The following is a 13961-nucleotide window of genomic DNA, read 5'->3' as shown; positions in this document are numbered from 1 at the left end:
TCTAGGATGGTCCTATGAGTATTTGCATCAGTGTTACAAGTCAAGAAAGGAGCTTCTGGTTCTAAAATTGGATTTTGAAAAGGTATTTGATACTATTGAACACCAAGCCATAATTGACATTTTGAGAGCAAAAGGATTTGGGGAGAGATGGATCTCTTGGATACAAATGTTGTTTAACTCTGCTTCTTCTGTTGTCATGCTAAATGGAGTTCCTGGCAAGATATTTTACTACAGAAGGGGAGTCAGGCAAGGAGACCCTCTGTCACCACTTCTATTTGTTATAGCTGCACATTTACTCCAATCTATCTTAAATAAAGCAAGGGACCTTGGGCTTCTTACTACTCCTCTACAAATAAATTCTTGCCCTGATTTTCCAATAGTACAATATGCTGATGATACTTTACTGGTTATGAAAGCTAATGCCAGAGAACTCTTTTGTCTTAAAGCTCTCCTGAATACCTTTGCCACAACCACTGGGCTTAAGGTGAACTATCAGAAATCCATCATGGTTCCAATTAACATCAATGAGGAAAGGGTGGAGATTTTTACTAATACTTTAAACTGCCAAAGAGGATTTTTCCCATTCACATATTTGGGTCTCCCTTTAGGTTTGTCTAAACCCAGTGTTGAGCAATGTATGCCAATGGTTCAAAGAATTGCAAAAAGACTGGAGGCTTGGCCACTTTCATGACAAGTGCTGGAAGATTATTACTGGTAAAGTCTGTGATGGCTTCTCTACCAATTTTTTTCATGGCTTGTCTGGATGTTCCAGTTACAATCAAACATCAAGTGATCAAATACCTGAGGAATTGTCTATGGAGAGGTTCTGACATGGAAGATCATAGACCTGCTTCTGTAGCTTGGACTACAGTTTGCAGACCAAAGAACCAAGGAGGTTTGGGAGTTCTGGACATTTTTTCTCAGAATAAAGCTCTACTAATGAAAAATCTGCATAAATTCTACAACAGATATGATATTCCTTGGGTTAACCTCGTTTGGGAAACACATTACCAAGACAATAAACTTCCAGGTCAAAATTTGGTAGGGTCTTTCTGGTGGAAATCTATACTCCAACTTATTGATCAATACAAAGCCATGGCTAGGTGCCACATAGGAGATGGAAGAACTGCTCTTTTTTGGATTGATTTGTGGAGCAATGTGGTATTGCAGCAAGAATATCCTCACCTGTTCTCCTTTGTGCAAGACTCCACTATGACTGTGCAACAAGTGGTCAGCACAGAATACCTTGAAGATTTGTTCCACTTACCTCTATCTATTCAAGCCCATCAACAGTTTCTCCAACTAGAGGACAAATGTCATGTACTAAGACAATCAGATTTTCAAGGTATGACTGACACTTGGAGTTACATTTGGGGAAGCAGTACCTTCACTACCTCAAAAGAATACAATGTGATCATAGGAGTCAAACAAGTTCCACCTCATTTTTCTTGGGTTTGGAAATCTTCATGCCAACCTAAGCACAAAATGTTCTTCTGGATGCTCCTACATGATAGAGTGAACACAAGAAACTTGCTGAGAAGGAAAAGTTTTGTTTTGGAGGAATACAAATGTGTTGTGTTGAGCTGCCAACAAGAAGAGACACTACATCATTTATTTTGGGGATGTCAGTTTTCAAGGAATTGCTGGGATTTCATATGTCCACAAAGATCTCCAAATCTGTCTGTTCCGGAAGCTTTCCAAGATTTAAAGGATAAGTTGAGAGTACCCTTCTTCATGGAAATTATCATTCTGGGTTCTTGGGCTATTTGGATTGTCAGAAACAACAAGATTTTTGAGAACATTCAACCTTCATTTCAAAGATGGAAGCACATTTATTTTGAGGAAATGAAGCTGTTATCCCATAGAATTAAGAATAAGTATGCCAGTGATTTCAACTCTTGGCTGGAAATCTTGATCTCCTCTTGAAGATAGCTCTTCTCTGTTTTTGTTTCTTTGTTCTTTTAGTTCTTTTTTTAGGGGCTCACCTCAAGCCCTCTTTTCTTATTCTTTTAGCTAGCCTAGCTTAGCTTTTAGTTGTTTTTTCTTTTCTTTGCCTCCTTTTGTACAGTGCTACCTGTTCTTTGTTTCTTAATATAAAAATTGCAGTGGGGTTTTCCCCTACTGTTCATAGTCAAAAAGCGAAGGAGTTTCTCTCGAAAGAAGTGAGTGGGAGGAAAGTAGAACTTGATGAGGTAATTGTACCTACTACCGAATTGGAAAGTAGTTCATCATAGAAATCAGTTCCAGTGATTCCTACACCAATTAGTGAGGAAGCTAATGATGGTGATCATGAAACTTTAGATCAAGTTACCACCGAACCTAGTAAGTCAACCAGAGTACGATCCGCACCAGAGTGGTACGGTAATCCTATTCTGGAAGTCATGTTACTAGACCATGACGAACCTACGAACTATGAGGAGGCGATGATGAGCCCAGATTCCGCAAAATGGCTTGAGGCCATGAAATCTGAGATGGGATCCATGTATAAGAACAATGTATGGACTTTGATTGACTTGCCCGGTGATCGGTGAGTCATTGAGAATAAATGGATCTTCAAGAGGAAGATGGACGATGACAGTACTGTTACTATATACAAAGCTCGAATTGTCGCAAAACGTTTTCGACAAGATCAAGGTGTTGACTATGATGAGATTTTCTCACTCGTATTGATGCTTAAAACTCTGTCCGGATCATGTTAGCAGTTGCTGCATTTTATGAAATCTGGCAAATGGATGTCAAAATGCATTCCTTAATGGATTTCTTAAAGAAGAGTTGTATATGATGCAACCAGAAGGTTTTGTCAATCCTAAAGGTGCTAACAAAGTGAACAAGCTCTAGCGATCCATCTATGGACTGGTGCAAGCATCTCGGAGTTGGAATCTGGTTTTATACAGACTTGCGGTGAAGCTTGTATTTACAAGAAAGTGAGTGAGAGCACTACAACATTTCTGATAAGTATATGTAAATGACATATTGTTGATCGGAAATAATGTAGAATGTTCTGGAAAGCATAATCGAGTGTTCGAAAGGAGTTTCTCAAAGAAAGACCTTGGTGAAGCTACTTACATATTGAGCATTAAGATCTATAGAGATAGATGAAGACGCTTGATATATTTTCAATGAGTACATACCTTGACAAGATTTTGAAGTAGTTCAAAATAGAACAGACAAAGAAGGAGTTCTTGCCTGTGTTGCAAGGTGTGAAGTTGAGTAAAGACTCAAAACCCGACCACAGCAAAAAATAGAAAGAGAATGAAAAGTCATTCCCTATGCCTCAGTCATAGGTTCTATAAAATATGCTATGATGTGTACCAGACCTATTGTGTACCTCACCATAAGATTGGAAAGAGGGTACAATAGTGATCCAGGAGTGGATCACTGGACAACGGTCAAAAATATCCTTAGTGGAATAAGGAAATGTTTCTCGGTTATGGAGGTGACAAAGAGTTCATCGTGAAGAGTTATGTCGATGCAAGCTTTGACACCGATCTGGATGACTCTAAGTCTCGATCTAGATATATTAAAAGTGGGAGCAATTAGCTAGATTAGCTCCATGCAAAGCATTGTAGACATAGAAAATTTGCAAAACACATACGGCTCTGAATGTGGCAGAACCGTTGACTAAATTTCTCTCACAAGCAAAACATGATCACTCTTTGGGTATTAATCACATAGCGATGTGTACTAGATTATCGACTCTAGTAAACCCTTTGGGTGTTAGTCACATGGAGATGTGAACTAATCACATAAAGATGTGAACTATTCGTGTTAAATCACATGATGATGTGAACTAGATTATTGACTCTAGTGCAAGTGGGATACTGAAGGAAATATGCCCTAGAGGCAATAATAAAGTTGTTATTTATATTCCCTTATATCATGATAAATGTTTATTATTCGTGCTAGAATTGTATTAACCGGAAAACTTAGTACATGTGTGAATACATAGACAAACATAGTGTCCCTAGTATGCCTCTACTAGACTAGCTCGTTAATCAAAGATGGTTAAGTTTCCTAGCCATAGACATGTGTTGTCATTTGATGAACAGGATCACATCATTAGAGAATGATGTGATGGACAAGACCCATCCATTAGCTTAGCACTATGATCGTTTAGTTTAGTGCTAGTGCTTTCTTCATGACTTATACATGTTCCTATGACTATGAGATTATGCAACTCCCGAATACTGGAGGAACACCTTGTGTGCTATCAAACGTCACAACGTAACTGGGTGATTATAAAGATGCTCTACATGTTTCTCCGATGGTGTTTGTTGAGTTGGCATAGATCAAGATTAGGATTTGTCACTCTGATTGTCGGAGAGGTATCTCTGGGCCCTCTCGGTAATGCACATCACTATAAGCCTTGCAAGGAATGTGACTAATGAGTTAGTTGCCAGATGATGCATTACGGAACGAGTAAAGAGACTTGTCGGTAATGAGATTGAACTAGGTATGGTGATACCGATGATCGAATCTCGGGCAAGTAACATACCGATGACAAAGGGAACGACGTATGTTGTTATGCGGTTTGACCGATAAAGATCTTCGTAGAATATGTAGGAACCAATATGAGCATCCAGGTTCCGCTATTGGTTATTGACTGGAGATGAGTCTCGGTCATGTCTACAGGGTCTCGGTCATGTCTACATAGTTCTCGAACCCGTAGGGTCCGCACGCTTAACGTTCTGTGACGATTTGTATTATGAGTTATGTGATTTGATGACCGAAGTTTGTTCGGAGTCCCGGATGAGATCGGGGACATGACGAGGAGTCTCGAAATGGTCAAGGCATAAAGATCTATATATTGGAAGGCTATCTTCAGACATCGGAAAGGATCCAAGTGATTCGGGTATTTTTCGGAGTACCGGAGAGTTACGGGAATTCGTATTGGGCCTTAATGGGCCATACGGGAAAGGAGAGAAAGGCCTAAAGGGTGGCGGCGCCCCTTCCCCATGGACTGGTCCGAGTTGGACTAGGGAAAGGGGGTGCCCCCTTCCTTCCTTCTCCTTCTCCCTTCCCTTTTTCCTATTCCTTGTGGGAGGTGGAATCCTACTAGGACTAAGGAGTCCTAGTAGGACTCCACACTTTGGGCGCGCCCTATGAGGGCCGGCCTCCTCCTCCCTCCATCCTTTATATACATGGCCAGGGGGCACCCCATAGACACACAAGTTGATCATTGATCCCTTAGCCGTGTGCGGTGCCCCCCTCCACCATAATCCACCTCGGTCATATCGTAGCGGTGCTTAGGCGAAGCCCAGTTCCGGTAGCATCACCCTCACCGTCATCACGCCGTCGTGCTGACGAAGCTCTCCCTCGACACTCAGCTGGATCGAGAGTTCGTGGGACGTCACCAAGCTGAACATGTGCAGATCAAGGAGGTGTCGTACTTTCGGTACTAGAATCGGTCGGATCGTGAAGACGTACGACTACATCAACCGCGTTGTCATAACGCTTCCGCTTACGGTCTATGAGGGTACGTGGGCAACACTCTTCCCCTCTCGTTGTTATGCATCACCATGATAGATCTTGCGTGTGTGTAGGAATTTTTTTGAAATTACTGTGTTCCCCAACAAATATGCTCCAAGCAAAACACATATCAATGTGACGAATAAAAATATAGCTCCGAGTAAGGTATACCGATGGTTTTAAAGACGAAAGAGGGGTTGCCTTCCGGGGCATCCCCAAGCTTAGGCGCTCGAGTCTTCCTTGAATATTACCTTGGGGTGCCTTGGGCATCCCCAAGCTTAGGGTCTTTCCACTCCTTATTCCCCTCATATCAGCATCTCACTCGAAACTTGTAAACTTCAATCACACAAAACTTAATGGAACTTCGTGAGATGGGTTAGTATGATAAAAACAAATCATTCACTTTGGTACTGTCAAGATAAGATTCATAATTGTTCTCACACAATGCCTACTGTAGCATATCATTTATATAATTTATATTGAGAAATATAAGCAATAGAAACTAGAAAACAAGCAAACTATGCATTGAAAATTGAATCTGCCAGAAACAGAATAGTCCATAATGAACTAAACAACAACCATACTTCTGTTACTTCAAAAATTCTAAAAAATTAGGACAACATAGGCAATTTGTATATTAATCTTGTGAAAGAAGAAACTGTATTTTATCGCGCTTCTGTTAAAAATTAAAATTATTTTTCTTGGTGCAAAAGTTTTTGTTTTTCAGCAAGACCAAATCAACTATCACCGTAAGCCATCCCAAAGGTCTTACTTGGCACTTTATTGAAACAAAAGCTATAAAACATGATTACTACAGTAGCTTAATCATGTGAACACACACAAACAGTAAGGATAAATATTGGGTTTTCTCTCAACAAGCGCTTTCTTTAATGCCTTTTTAGCTAGGCATGAAATTTTAATGGTTCTCTTCCAAGCCCAATTTCGATCATAATTTTATTCATACTCTAAAAGATATAAGTGAAGTTCATGGAGCATTCTACAATTAATATAGATTTACCAACATCCAAGCTCAAAATACATAAGTGAAGCACACGAAGCATTCTATATAGTCATGCTCAAAAGATTTAAGTGAAGCACAAAGAGTATTCTATAAAGCCATACTCAAAAGATTAAAGTGAAGCACAAAGAGAATTCTACAAATCAATGAAGGGCTATCTCATACTTGCATGGAGCATATAGGAAAAGAAAGGAAAAATAATCTCAAAAGATCCTCGGTGGGTTGTGCCCACCTCGGGTGCCCCCCGGACCGCCTCTTTACTCTATAAATATCATAATATTCCGGAAACCCTAGGGGAGTCAACAAAAATCAATTCCAGCCGCCGCAAGTTCCAGAAACACCAGATCCAATCTAGACACCATCACAGAGGGGTTCATCATGTCCATTAGTGCCTCTTCGATGATGTGTGAGTAGTCTTTTGTAGACCTTTGGGTCCGTAGTTAGTAGCTAGATGGCTTCCTCTCTCTCGTTTGATTCTCAATACAATGGTCTCTTGGAGATCGATATGATGTAATTCTTTTGCGGTGTGTTTGTTGGGATCCGGTGAACTTTGAGTTTATGATCAGATCTATGTCTTTTTATCCATGAAAGTTATTTGAGTCTTCTTTGATCTCTTATATGCATGATTGCTTATAGACTCATATTTCTTCTCCGATATTTGAGTTTTGTTTGGCCAACTTGATCTATTTATCTTGCAATGGGAAGAGGTGCTTTGTGATGGGTTCGATCTTACGGTGTTTGATCCCAGTGATAGAAGGGGAACTGACACGTATGTATAGTTGCCATTAAGGATAACAAGATGGGGTCTATTTCTACATAAATAGATCTTGTCTAAATCATGTCATCATTCTTATTGCATTACTCCGTTTCTCCATGAACTTAATACACTAGATGCATGTTGGATAGCGGTCGATGTGTGGAGTAATAGTAGTAGATGCAAGCAGGAGTCGGTCTACTAATCTTGGACGTGATGCCTATATAATGATCATTGTCTTGATATCATCATGATTATTTGAAGTTCTATCAATTGCCCAACAGTAATACGTTTACCCACCGTTCCCTATTTTTCTTGAGAGAAGCCACTGGTGAAAACTACGGCCCCTGGGTCTCTTCCTTGATATATTTGCCTTTGCGATCTATTTGCCTTTGCTTTTATTTTCAGATCTATTAAACCAAAAATACAAGAATACCTTGCTGCAATTTATTTTATTCGAGATCTATTTATCCCATCTATCATATCTTTATCACACCCGTTTGCCAATTTCCGGCGCCATTACCCGAAAGGGATTGACAACCCCTTTAACACGTTGGGTTGCGAGTATTAGTTATTTGTGTGCAGGTGATGTTTACATCGTGTTTCTTGGTTCTCCTACTAGTTCGATAACCTTGGTCTCATCACTGAGGGAAATACCTACCATCGCTATGTTGCATCATCCCTTCCTCTCTGAGGAAATACTGCTACCTCTTGAGCATGCGTTGGTTTTCCTTTGAAGAGGAAAGGGTGATGCAGCAAAGTAGCATAAGTATTTTCCTTAGTTTTTGAGAACCAAGGTATAAATCCAGTAGGAGACAACGCACAAGTCACCTAGTACCTGCACAAACAATTAAGAACCTCGCAACCAACACGATAAAGGGGTTGCCAATCCCTTCACGGCCACTCACAAAAGTGAGATCTAATAATGATAGTAAAGTAAATATTTTTGGTATTTTTGTTGTATAGATTGTAAAGTAAAGATTGCAAAATAGTGAAAGAGATGCGATCTAAATAAAAGAGATGCAATATAATAAGATAGAGACCCGGGAGCCATAGGTTTCACAGTGGCTTCTCTCAAGATAGCATGTATTACGGTGGGTGAACAAATTACTGCCGAGCAATTGATAGAAAAGCGCATAGTTATGAAGATATCTAAGGCAAATATCATGAATATAGGCATCACGTCTGTGTCAAGTAGATCGAGACAATCTGCATCTACTACTATTACTCCACACATCGACCGCTGTCCAGCATGCATCTAGAGTATTAAGTTCATAAGAAAAGAGTAACGCTTTAAGCAAGATGACATGATGTAGAGGGATAAAATCAATATGATATAAACCCCATCTTTTTATCCTCGATGGAAACAATACATTACGTGCCTTGCTGCCCCTACTATCACTGGGAAAGGACACTGCAAGATTGAACCCAAAGCTAACCACTTCTCCCATTGTAAGAAAGATCAATCTAGTAGGCCAAACTAAACCGATAATTCGAAGAGACTTCCAAAGATATCAAATCATGCATATAAGAATTCAAAGAAGAACAAAATAATATTCATAGATAATCTTGTTCATAAACCCACAATTCATTGGATCTTGGCAAACACACCTCAAAAGAGTATTACATCGAATAGATCTCCAAGAACATCGAGGAGAACTTTGTATTGAGAATCAAAGAGAGAGAAGAAGCCATCTAGCTAATAACTATGGACTCGAAGGTCTGTAGTAAACTACTCACACTTCATTGGAGAGGCTACGGTGTTGATGTAGAAGCCCTCCATGATCGATTCCCCCTCTGGCAGATCGTCGGAAAAGGCCCGAAGATGGGATCTCACGGGTATAGAAGGTTGCGGCAGTGGAAAAGTGGTTTCGTGGCTCTCTACAATCGATCTTGGGTATAAGAGTATATATAGGAGAAAGAAGTACGTCGGTGGAGCTACAAGGGGCCCACGTGGGTGGGGGCACGCCTAACCCCCTGGGCGTGCCCTCCTGCCTCGTGGCCGCCTCGTGGCATTCCAGACTTCAACTCCAAGTCTTCTGGTTTGCTTTCAGTCCAAGAAAGATTGCCGCGAAGGTTTCATTCCGTTTGGACTCCATTTGGTATTCCTTTTCTGCAAAACTCCAAAATAGGCAAAAAAACAGAAACTGGCACTGGGCCTCCGGTTAATAGGTTAGTCCCAAAAATAATATAAAAGAGCATATTAAAGCCCATTAAACATCCAAAGCAAATAATATAATAGCACGGGACAATCAAAAATTATAGATACGTTGGAGACGTATCAAATACCGACGTAGTCTAGCAGACATCACGCTTATTTTCCCTTACAATAAAAGATCATACATATATAGGAGCAGTTTTTATTGCTTTTTGCACCGATGACAACTTACTTGAAGGATCTTATTAAATCCATAGGTAGATATGGCAGACACTCATGGCATGAAACTAGGTTTAAGGGTTTTGGATGCACAAGTAGTATATCCACTTAGTACAATTTTTTTGGCTAGCAAAAGATCCTAAGCAAGCACCACATGTTAGAGGATCCATAGCAATATAACTTCTATGCAAATATACCCAAACATAACTCATTACGTTGTCTTCCTTATCCAACTTCAACTAATTTGCTCAAGTTTGTAAATAATTAATGGGGCTCACAATCATAGAAGATGTCCAAGATAGTATATTTTTATGTGAAATATCTCTTCCTTCGATATTCTTTCATGAATTGTTCAAGTGACCAATGTTGAGTTTGCTAACTTTCCACAAATTTTACAACCTATACTTCTTATAAGTGAAGTCGTCACTCCCCATGGATAAGCATTTGAAGCATATATGATTTCAGATCTATTATATTCAATTCATTCAACCATTTAATCATAGGATATAAGTGAAGCACGTGAGTAAATGACAAACTACTCCAAAAAGATATAAGTGAAGAACAATGAGTAGTCAAATAATTAACTAGCCATGGGAGGACTCTCTCTCATTCAAGATTTAAGATCCAATGATTTTATTCAAACATCAAGTAAAATGAAAATACGCTCCAAACAAAACACATATCAATGTGATGAATAAAAATATAGCTCCGAGTAAGGTATACCGATGGTTTTGAAGATGAAAGAGGGGATGTCTTCCGGGGCATCCCCAATCTTAGGCGCTCGAGTCTTCCTTGAATATTACCTTGGGGTGCCTTGGGAATCCCCAAGCTTAGGGTCTTTCCACTCCTTATTACCCTCATATCGGCATCTCACTCAAAACTTGAAAACTTCAGTCACACAAAACTTAACGGAACTTCGTGAGATGGGTTAGTACGATAAAGACAAATCATTCACTTTGGTACTATCAAGATAAGATTCATAATTGTTCTCACACAATGCCTACTGTACCATATCATTTCTACAATTTATGTTGAGCAATATAAGCAATAGAAACTAGAAAGCAAGCAAACTATGCATTGAAAACAGAATCTATCAGAAACAGAACCGTCTATAATGGTCTGAACAACAACCATACTTCTGTTACTTCAAAAATTCTAAAAAAAGTACGACAACAGAGGCAATTTGTATATTAATCTTGTGAAAAAAGGAAACTATATTTTATCGTGCTTCTGTTAAAAACTAAAATTATTTTTCTGGGCGCAAAAGTTTCTATTTCTTAGCAAGATCAAATCAACTATTACCGTAAGCCATCCCAAAGGTCTTACTTGGCACTTTATTGAAACAAAAGCTATAAAACATGATTACTACAGTAGCTTAATCATGTGAACACAAAAAACAAACAAAAGCTATAAAACATGATTACTACATTAGCTTACTCATGTGAACACACAAAAACAGTAAGGACAAATATTAAGTTGTCTCCCAACAAGCACATTTCTTTAATGCCTTTTTAGCTAGGCATGAAATTTTAATGGTACTCTTCCAAGCCCAATTTTGATAATAATTTTATTCATACACTAAAAGATATAAGTGAAGTTCAGGGAGCATTCTACAATTAATATAGATTTACCAACATCCAAGCTCAAAATATATAAGTGAAACACACGAAGCATTCTATAAAGCCATGCTCAAAAGATTTAAGTGAAGCACACAGAGTATTCTATAAAGCCATACTCAAAAGATTTAAGTGAAGCACAAAGAGATTTCTGCAAATCAATGAAGGGATATCTCATACTTGCATGGAGCATATAGTAAAAGAAAGGAAAAATAAACTCAAATGACACATATCATGTGAACAAAACAAAAACCGAGGTATACTAATAATTGTTGAGGAATAAAGTGTTAGGAAACGTAGCATGCAATTTGAAAAAAAATCCTACGCTCGCGCAAGATCTATCTAGGAGATGCATATCAACACTGGGGAAGAGTGTGTCCATGTACCCTTGTAGACCGAAAGAGGAAGTGTTTGACAACGCGATTGATGTAGTCAAACTTCTTCTCGTTCTGACTGATCAAGCACCGAACGTACAACACCTCCGAGTTCTACACATGTTCAACTCGATGATGTCCCTCAAACTCTTGATCCAGCAAAGTGTCGAGGAAAAGTTCCATCAGCACGATGGCATGGTGACGGTGATGGTGAAGTGATCTGCTCAGGGCTTCGCCTAAGCACTACGAAGATATGACCGGAGGCGTAAACTGTGGAGGGGGGCGCCGCACACGGCTAACAATTGTTGGTGTGTGTTCTAGGCACCCCCTCCCCACGTATATATAGGTGGGAGGGGAGGGGACTACCTTGAGGCGCCCCAAGTAGGAGGGATCCTACTTGGGGCCCTAGTCCAATTTGCCCCCGCCCTTTCCTTTTACCGGAGGGGGGAAAAAGGGAAGAGAGGGGGAGGAAGGAAATGGGGGGCCGAACCCCCTCCTCCTTCTCCTATTCGGCCTCCTTCCTTAGGGGGAGTGCACCACCCCTTGTGGGCTGGTGTGCTCCCCTCCTATGGCCCATAAGGCCCATTAATCCCCCGGGGGTTCCGGTAACCCCCCGGTACTCCGATATGTACCCAGTACACCTCGAAACACTTCCCGTGTTCGTATATCATCGTCCTATATATGAATATTTACCTCTCAACCATTTCAAGACTCCTCGTCATGTCCGTGATCTCATACGGGACTCCAAACAACATTCGGTCAGCAAATCACATAACTCATATAATACAAAATCGTCATCGAACGTTAAGCGTGTGGACCCTATGGGTTCGAGAACTATGTAGACATGACCGAGAGACCTCTCCGTTCAATAACCAATAGCAGAACCTGGATTCTCATATTGGTTCCTACATATTCTACGAAGATCTTTATCGGTCATACCGTAATGACAACATACGTTATTTCCTTTGTCATCGGTATGTTACTTGACCGAGATACGATCGTCGGTATCTTCATACCTAGTTCAATATCGTTACTGGAAAGTCTCTCTACTTGTTTAGTAATACATCATCCCTCAACTAACTCATTAGTCACATTGCTTGTAAGGCTTCTTATGATGTGTATTACCGAGAGGGCCTCGAGATACCTCTCCGAGTGACAAATCCTAATCTCGATCTATGCCAACCCAACAAACACCTTCAGGGATACCTGTAGAGCATATTTATAATCACCCATTTATGTTGTGACGTTTGATAGCGCACAAGGTATTCCTCTGGTATCCGGGAGTTGCATAATCTTATAGTTAAAGGATTATGTATATGACATGACAAAAGCAATAAAACTCAATGATCAATATGCTAAGCTAACGGATGGGTCTTTTCCATCACACCATTCTCCTGATGATGTGATCCCGTTCATCAAATGACAACACATGTCTATGGTTAGGAAACTTAACCATCTTTGATTAACGAACTAGTCTAGTAGAGGCTTACTAGGGACACAGTGTTTTGTCTATGTATCCACACATGTATCAAGTTTCTGGTTAATACACTTCCAGCATGAATAATAAACATTTATCATGTTATAAGGAAATATTAAATAACAACTTTATTATTGCCACTAGGGCATATTTTCTTCAGTCTCCCACTTGCACTGGAGTCAGTAATCTAGATTACATCGTAATGATTCTAACACCCATGGAGTCTTGGTGATGATCATGTTTTGCTCGTGGAAGAGGCTTAGTCAATGATTCTGCCACATTCAGATCCGTATGTATTTCGCAAATCTCTATGTCTCCCTCCTTTACTTGATCATAGATGGAGTTGAAGTGTCTCTTGATGTGTTTGGTTCTTTTGTGAAATCTGGATTCCTTCACCAAGGCAATTGATCCAGTATTGTCACAAAAGATTTTCATTCGACCCGATGCATTAGGTATTACACCTAGATCAGATATGAACTCCTTCATCCAGAATCCTTCATTCTTTTCTTCCGAAGCAGCTATGTACTCCGCTTCACACGTAGATCTCGCCACGACGCTTTGCTTGGAACTGCACCAACTGACAGCTCCACCATTCAATATAAATACATATCCGGTTTGTGACTTAGAGTCATCTGGATTAGTGTCAAAGCTAGCATCATTTACGACGATCTCTTTGTCACCTTGATAAACAAGAAACATATCCTTAGTCCTTTTTAGGTACTTTAGGATGTTCTTGACCGTTGTCTAGTGATCCACTCCTAGATTACTTTGGTACCTCCCTGCTAAACTTATAGCAAGGCACACATCAGGTCTGGTACACAGCATAGCATACATGATAGAACCTATGGCTGAAGCATAGGGAATGACTTCCATTTT

The sequence above is a fragment of the Triticum aestivum genome, chromosome 3A (assembly GCF_018294505.1).
Source record: "Triticum aestivum cultivar Chinese Spring chromosome 3A, IWGSC CS RefSeq v2.1, whole genome shotgun sequence".
Taxonomy (NCBI): Eukaryota; Viridiplantae; Streptophyta; class Magnoliopsida; order Poales; family Poaceae; genus Triticum; species Triticum aestivum.
The sequence above is the reverse complement of the archived record's forward strand: the minus strand, read 5'-3'. Positions refer to the sequence as shown.